The sequence below is a fragment of the Triticum aestivum genome, chromosome 7B (genome assembly GCF_018294505.1).
Source record: "Triticum aestivum cultivar Chinese Spring chromosome 7B, IWGSC CS RefSeq v2.1, whole genome shotgun sequence".
Classification (NCBI taxonomy): Eukaryota; Viridiplantae; Streptophyta; class Magnoliopsida; order Poales; family Poaceae; genus Triticum; species Triticum aestivum.
This window is the reverse complement of record NC_057813.1, coordinates 27,975,662-27,984,417: the sequence shown is the minus strand read 5'-3', so window position 1 is coordinate 27,984,417 and position 8,756 is coordinate 27,975,662. Positions and strand designations below refer to the sequence as shown.

Below are 8,756 nucleotides of genomic sequence, written 5' to 3'. Positions count from 1 at the left end.
TGTACGTGTAGCATTGCCGGAGAGATTGAGTACATGCTACTACAGCAACTTGGCAACTTGACACGTGAGCCAAGGCCCTGTACTGTACACTTTTTTTTCCAAAGCTTCACACACTCTGTGTGTGATATATACTATACATGGCTGTAGCACTGAATTCATCAGTGGAACTACAAGTTAGAACCAGATGACGACTGCCATGGCGATGGCGGCCACCAAAAGTGCACACACCTTCACCACATACATCTCACTCCTTCTGCTGATGATACCCGTTGCTCTCGCAAAGGGTCACACCAATGGCGGCAGCTACCTCGCCAGAGGTTCCTCGGTGTCCATCGAGGACGGCACCAAGGCCACCACCATAACCATCCTGGGGTCGCCCAACGGCGCCTTCGCCTGCGGCTTCTACAGGGTGGCCACCAACGCCTTCACCTTCTCCATCTGATTCTCCGGCTCGGCGGCCAAGGCCAAGACCGTCGCGTGGACGGCCAACCGCGACGCCCCGGTGAACGGCAGGGGGTCCAGGCTCGCCTTCCGGAACGACGGAGCCCTGGCCCTGCTCGACTACAATGGCGCGGCCGTCTGGAGCACCAACACGACCGCGACCCACGCCAGCCGCGCGGAGCTCCTCGACAGCGGCGACCTCGTCGTCGTGGACGCGGGCGGCCAGCGCCTCTGGGGGAGCTTCGACTCGCCCACCGACACGCTTCTGCCGTCGCAGCCGATGACCCGGCACACAAAGCTGGTGTCTGCGTCTGCCAGGGGTTTGCTCTCATCAGGTTTGTATACATTCTACTTTGACAATGACAACCAGCTCAAGCTCATCTACAACGGCCCTTGTTGGAAGTAAACCCGACGTAGTCGCCGTATGCGGATCGTATACGGAGCAATCACCTAGGTGAACACGTGCATGTATATGAGCCTGAGTAGGACTAGTGTTAGATACCGACTCGGTTTGCTAGTACTAGATGGGCTGACATATATATATGTACGTATACCCCTGTAAAGATTGTACCGTGAGTTGATCAAAGCAATAATATAAAAGTACGGAAATGTTAACGCCCACACGTGTGGGCGTTTGCACATCATCCACACGCCTCCATCATCACTCATTTTGCCACGTATGAATAGATGACATTAGCAGAATTTTTTTTGGTTTTCGGCTTAAAAATGTTGTATCTCCTAAATAAAAAAGCGAACTAAAAATTCGTTTTCACCATTAAATCCGTCTCGACGAGATCTTCAAAACTAGACCCCATGTTGATATGTTTCGCTGAAATTTTTTTTTTGCCAGAAGTTGCCACGATGTTTACACTGCAGTTGCCATAGGGCTTAAACTAAAGTTGCTATGTGGCAATTTTAGTTTGTAGATCATGGCAATTTTAGTATTTTGATGATGGCAACTCCAGTACTTTGACCATGAAAATTATTTTTTGTATGAACCATGGCAATTTTACGTGCATGTATCATGGCAATTTTAGTTTATGGTTCATGGCAAGTCTAGTTTCTTAATTCCCCGTTTTATAAATGTTAAAATTTACTTTTAAATGTAGAAGAAAATAGCTGAAACATATCATGGCAACTTCAGTGTAAACGTCATGGCAATTCATATGCAATAGACATGGCAACTTTTAATTCAAAAAAAAATTCATCAAAACATATCAACATGGGATCTAGTTTTGAAGATCTCATCGCGAGGGATTTAATGGTGAAAACGGATTTTCAATCGGATTTTTCGTTTAAGAGATAAAACATTTTAAAAACTGAAAATCTAAAAAGATTCCTGCATGCATGCATGCGATGACGTGACAATCTGTTTACATTAGAGACGTGTAGTACGTCTCCCTTCCTGCCACACGTGTGGCAGTTAGCGCGACCCTAAAAGTAATAACGGGAGCGACACGCTCCCGTGGCTATCCAAGTCGCCGCTTCGTACGCATGTGTTTCCAGCTGGATCGATCAGCTGTTGTGTGTGTGTTGTGTATCTACCAAGCACATTGATAGCTAGCTAGCATTGGCTATCAGCGTAGTTGTGTGTGCTAGCTTTGCACATAGGTATCGAGGAAGCCAGCTTTGTACTGCGGTGCGTCTCGGCGTAAAAGCAACTTGTCGAGCTCGTCAGCAAGCTTTGTCTGTCATCGTCGTTCGTCGTTGGTCATCGCCGTCGTCGGAAAGTACTCAGCATCGGGTCTAGGCCAACAGCCCTGAGATCAGTAGCGTATACTGGCCTGACCCTTTTTTTTTTGAAATGGAGAGTTTTGCCTCGTCTATTAATTAAGAAGAAGAGAATTGCCCAGTTAATTTGCGGAAAACCGAGCAAAAACCGTCACAACCATGCTCAAAAGCACGACCCGATCCACATGTGAACTACTCCCAAACCGAGGAGCCACTGGACGGAAGCAACCCGCAACATATGGGTCTCAGTATCGCACAAGAAAAGAAAATCAATCAACTCGCTGCAACTCGACGAAGACACATCGACAAAAACCACACACGACCAAGCCCACACCTGCAACTCAGAAAGCCGAGAACCATCCATCATGGAGTCATTTGCGCCTCCCGTGTAGTGTCATCCTTCTTGCTTTTGCTCCTGCAAGGTTTCCCTTTAAGGGCGCCGGATCTAGAGTTAGAGTCACCCTTCTTGTGCTTCTTCCTCAGAGATTTTTCCTCCAAGATGCATCCAATCGTCTTCCCAGAATTTTCAGAATCCAAATTGGCGAGGAATTCACAAATCTTGGTGGCTAAAAGGACCCCGGGGTTAGGCACCAACACTCCGGCCACAACAATTTCATCGGCCATAGGAACCACACCTCCAAAGGGCTCAAGCGAGCACCTGCCAGACGTTCCTGGACCACCACTCTCCACACATGCAGGCTGCAAGGGAGGTGGAGAGGGTGTCGAGGCAACCGTCATCGCACCCAGCGAATCCACCTTCGAGAGCACCATCGATGAAGGAGAAATGGTTTCCACACTTAACGCATGCAGCTCGGGCATACTTTGTATCACCGGAGCCACGTCATTGGTGACGACCTCACTCTCAGGGTCACTCAACATGACAGGTAGCGGCGACGTGCAGAGAGGGGCACGAGGGGAGAAACATCCATAAAGGCATGCTTCTCGTCCATCCACAGAACCAACCTGGTGCTCGGGCAGCTGAGACATGGGAGGCTCAACTGGAAGACTGCCAAGAGCAGCCTCCGCGCATGCCATAGCCGCAGCAGCCTCAGCATGCTCCTCCAAAGGCGAAAACGAGACAAGAACAGGGGTCACACCCCCAAGCTGCACCACCGAAGCAAGGAGCTCAGACGAGCAACTAGCCACTTCGCTGTCGACATCCACACCACCAGCAACATTCCCAACAGAACCTACAGCTGGCATCTCAAGCGACTGGAGCGAGGCTGGCAAGCAGCCCAGTTGGCCAACAACAACCTCCATCTGCTCCATGAATCCACCAAGCCGGGTCATCCACCCCTGTAAAGCAGTCATCATGTCGTGAAGGGGCTGGACCACCTCCAAGCGAGAGACGGTCAAGGTCTGCATCTCAGAGTGCAACATTTCCATCTTAGTAAAGAGAGGCTCAAGCAATCCCCAATCAGCAGCAACAAACTTGTTTGGATCTGCTGCAGCCTGAGGGGCAACAATGGAGGCCTAGGTGCGTCGATGCGGAGATCTAGGAGTCGAGCGGATGCAGTGGCGAGGAGCTTGGCAGTCCGGCAGGTCCATCGGACGGTGCGGGGAAGCCGGCGACGAGCGGGGACGAAGGCGAGAACCTTCCTTCATTGGCTGGCTCGAGGGACAACCACGTTCACGATGTCCTGGGAGGCCACACGCCAGACATCTAACAGGGCCGTGACAATCAGCAACGAGATGTTCCGGCGCCAAGCAACGAAAACAGAGGCCGTAGGCTCTTCGCTTGAAGGCGAGGGAGCTCGCAGTCTCCTTCCTGTGCGGCGGCCCAGGTGCCAACTCCTGCCGGGGGCGATGGCGGCCCCCCACCTTCACCCATGGCTGCCCCGGTGTTGCCCCAGGAGTAGAAGCAGTCGAATCGCTCACCCCACCTGAGCATCTGGCAGCCAACGGCGTCAGTGGGGCGAGCTCGTCGTCATCGTCGATGTCGTCATCATCATTGTCGGCGTTGAGGGAGGCCCACGACACAGGCAGTGTCGGCTGCGGTGCACGCACAACAGAGTCGATGGCGCTGGCAGGAAGAGCCCGTGTGCCGAGCACGGCTGAAGCATTTGCAGTTGACGGCGACGTGGAAGTTGAGCGAGGAGACGTCGGGGCTGGGGATGTCACCGCACCCAGCGCGGCCGGAGCAGCAGCCGTTGCCGACGGCGACGCAAATGCCAAGAGGGAGGCGGACGGGGCTGGGGACGCCGCGGCGGCCGCCGTCAACGAAGACGCGGAAGCCGGCTTCGGGCGTGGAGAAGGAGCCATAGCGGAGGGAGCCCCGCGGGAGAAGAGCAGCCGCCAAGAGAGGACGGCGAGGGGATCCTGGATCTGGTCGCGGTTGCCGAAGGGGAGGTCGGAGGAGGGAGATCGGGGCAGCGCCGCCGCGCGCGCTCACCCGTCGCTCACGAGGTCGCCCGCCATGATCCCCAATGCGCGTTTTCCACCTTCTCTCTTTTACAGTGGCCTGACCCTTTCACCACCCCGCTTGTCAATCACAGGACTACTTACAACAGTAGCCAGTATGGAGTTCTTGAGCAGACAGGCCGGTTTGCCGCTAGCAACAACTTCAAATTTGCAGCTTCTGATCTTGGTGGTAATGTTATGAGGAGGTTGACTCTGGATTACGATGGCAATCTCAGGCTGTACAGCCTGAACGCGACCACCGGCGGCTGGTCGGTCTCTTGGATGGTGTTCCGCGGAGTCTGCAACATTCATGGACTCTGCGGCAAAAACAGCCTCTGCAAGTACATACCCAAGCTCCAGTGCTCTTGCCTCGGAGGCTTTGAGGTGGTCGATGCAAGCGACTGGAGCAAAGGGTGCAGGCGCAAGGCAAACCTCAGGGCCACCCAGGATTTCTCATTCAGAAAGGTCGCGGGAGCAGATTTCATCGGGTATGACTTGCTCTACTGGGAGCGGGTGACAATTCGTAACTGCAAAGATTTGTGCTTGGACAATGCTAATTGCCAAGCCTTTGGTTACCGGCAGGGAGAAGGCAAATGTTTCAGAAAGGTCTATCTTTTTAACGGCAAGAACTTTCCAAACCCTCACACTGACATTTATCTTAAAGTTCCCGGGGGAGTGTTGTCTTCGTCAGAATTGGCTTCTACGGTAACCCATGCATGCAAAGTTCATCAAAAGGAGGCCAACACTTCATCGCTAATGTTCCAGGATGGCTCTTCTAACTTCAAGTTTGGCTACTTCCTTTCTTCTGCATTGACACTGCTTTTCATTGAAGTTATATTAATCATCGCCGGGTGTTGGGTTGTTCACAAATGGGAGGGAAGACCAGAGATTATAGATGAAGGTTACACGATAATTTCCAGCCAGTTCCGAATATTTAGCTACAGGGAGTTACAGAAGGCAACCAATTGCTTCCAAGAAGAGCTAGGAAGTGGTGGATCAGGAGCAGTTTACAAGGGAGTTCTCGATGATGAAAGGAAGGTCGCAGTGAAGAAGCTAAACGATGTGATCCAAGGAGAGCAGGAGTTCAGGTCTGAAATAAGTGTCATAGGCAGAATTTATCCTATGAATCTCGTCAGAATTTGGGGGTTTTGTGTTGAGAATGGTTCCTTGGCCACAGTTCTTTTTGATTACCAGAGCAATTCTCCTGTGCTCCGATGGGGCCAAAGGTACAATATTGCACTTGGGGTGGCAAAAGGACTGGCCTATCTCCATCATGAGTGTCTTGAATGGATTGTGCACTGCGATGTCAAGCCAGAGAACATATTGTTAGATAGAGAGTTTCAGCCCAAGATTGCAGATTTTGGACTGATGAAGCTACAACAGCGAGGGTCAAGCGCACAAATGTTGTCAAAAGTGCATGGGACTAGAGGCTACATTGCACCAGAATGGGCTCTAAATCTTCCGATCAATGGTAAGGCCGATGTTTACAGCTACGGCGTGATGCTTCTTGAGTTAGTGAAGGGGGTTCCTCTTTCCAGATGGGTGGTTGAGGGCGAGGAGGAGGTTGAAATGGCTGGCATATGCTCTATTGAAATCCTTAAAGAAAAACTAGCAGACGAAGACCAATCATGGCTTCTGGAGTTTGTCGACCACAGACTGGACGGAGAATTCAACCATTCAGAAGCGATAGTAATGCTAAAGATAGCAATATCATGTGTGCAAGAGGAGAGGAGCAGAAGACCGAGCATGAGCCATGTGGTCGAAACTCTGCTTTCACTTATGGAATAATGTTCAGTTTTGTATTTACTCTTTCTTCCTTTTTTTAGGGGGGGCCAGTATTGTATTTACTATTGTTACATCTATCTGATGTGAGAATAATACTCTGTGATGCTGCAGAAAAGTTGCTGCAAGCCTTATCCCTGCCATATGCACGACTCTCCGGATTTGTATCAATAACTAGTTTCTTAGGATGGAGTATTTCATTTTTTTTCTTACTGTTTGGATTCTTAGGTCCATATAAGAAAACACATCTACTTAGTTATTTGAAGAAATCTTTGATCCTGGTGAAGCTAGATTGATAGCAAACAAAAATATACGAAATCTGAAAGTAGAGATCATTCTATAGGCAGTTTTTTTTACTTGATTTACCAATTATCATGCAGCCAGCAGATTAAGGAACATAATGTAATCAAAGTTATATGATTCAACAGAATCAGCAATGACAGGAAGTGTGAAAACGATCACCAGTTCGCCAGCGCAGGAGCCTCGGCGCCCAAACTCCTTTTTACCGGAGGCGGGATGTACCGGAGCCGCATCCACCCTCCACATGCTTTATGATTGTGCATAAGTAGGGCCCATCCATATGTATAATCATGTATTGAGACAGGTGACCTTTTGTATATAGTCAAATCAATGTCAGACTAGTAGGGTCCATGTCAGCGAGAGGCAATACTTTTTGAGTGGATGTACGCATGCATGCAGCATCTCTCCTCTCTCTCAAACAAATCCATGCATTTTATTTTTGTTATATTTTTAGATGACCAATATTTTTTACAGCTTTGTACTATTATTTAAAATTTTCATATATTCAAATTCTTGAACATAAGATCTTTATAATGACACCAATCTTGAATATATTTAAACTAGTTTAATTTTTACTATTTCAATCATATCAAAATATTAATTTCACTAATTTCAAATTACAATTTTCAAAATGATTGAAATCAGTTATTGAAATGATTGATGCACTTTTCTGAATATAGTTTTCTTTGTGAGTTTCATATTCTAGCTTGTGAAACTGTTTCTTCAATGGAGTAACTGTGATGTGTTTTACTGAAACTAGTGAAATTTATCTTTTGTAATAAGTGTAATCAATTTTTTGAAACAAGTGAATATATTATTTCAATTGAGCGACTGTAGTGTGTTTTCTGAATGAGTGAAATGAGTTATTTGAAAAAAGTGAAATATATCTTTTTGGTGTGAAACGACTTTTTCATTGTGTGATACTGATATTTCTGCTGAGTGAAATATGTTTCAATGTTTTTTTCATAAATATGAAGTGAAATTAGTTTCTCATATATATTTTGTAATGAGTGAAATCAGTTTTCTGAAACTAGTGAAATGGGTGAAATCTATATTTTGTAAATGAGTGCAGTGTGTTTTCTGAAATGAGTGAAATAAGTTATTTGAATAAAAGTGAAATAAAAATAATTTTTTTTGTGAAACTAATTTTTCAGTGTTTGAAACTGATATTTTTTATGAGCGGAATATATTTCTTAAATTTGCAGTGAAATTAGTATTGCAAATGAGAGTAATGTGTTTTCTGAAATGTATGAAATCTATTTTGAAACGAGTGAAATGATTTTTTTAACTTCTATTAGCGAAACAGTCAAAAATACTTTTATGAAATAGAGGATCAATCTTATGTTTTATGAAAGTGATATTAAAAGATAATTAAAATATAAAAATAAGAAATTAGGTGAAATAGGTTTATTTAAAATATGTGAAATTGAGTATTTCAAACACGTCTAAGTTGCAGTCAAACACGTCTAAATTGAATATATTAAACTTATATTTTACTACTATACCAAATATATATGTGTCTTTGTGAGTTTCATATTCCAGTTTGTGAAAATGAGCGAAACACTAGAAAAAACTTTAATGAAATAGTGAAACAATTTAGTGTTTTATGAAAGTGATTTCAAAGATAATTGAAATGTATAAAACAAAATATATTTCAAACATATCCAAAATTGATCTTGTTTTGTAGATCTTGTCACCACAAATTTAAATATACAAAAAGTTTCAATAATGGACAATTGGTTCAAAAGATATAAGTCATTAAAAATATGAGGATGAAAATAAAATGCATGTCATATGTATCCCATGAGTGAATGCATGCATGCATGCACCGTTGTCTCTATTCTAACTCTCTCTCTTCTGTAAAAGCTGACAATATCTGACACTAGTACATGTATTGCTATGTGTAGTCTGGTATCTGAAAATAGAGTATAAAACCTACACGGATCTTGATGAAAACGACGGAGGGTGGATCAAGCACCGGTACATCCCGGCTCCGGTAAAAAACTTAGTCGAGCCTCGGCGCCTCCATCCCCAACCAAGTACTGCGCGGGGTCAAGTTCCTTCCCTTGCTCCAGCTCCTGGGCAGAGACAGGAGCCTGAGC

At 46.2% G+C, this 8,756-nt stretch overlaps 1 pseudogene; it reads left to right on the top strand.

Annotated features, from left to right (window-relative positions):
* Nucleotides 1-202: 202 nt before the first annotated feature.
* Nucleotides 203-6,508, top strand: LOC123157591 (putative receptor protein kinase ZmPK1; annotated as a pseudogene).
* Nucleotides 6,509-8,756: the final 2,248 nt, after the last annotated feature.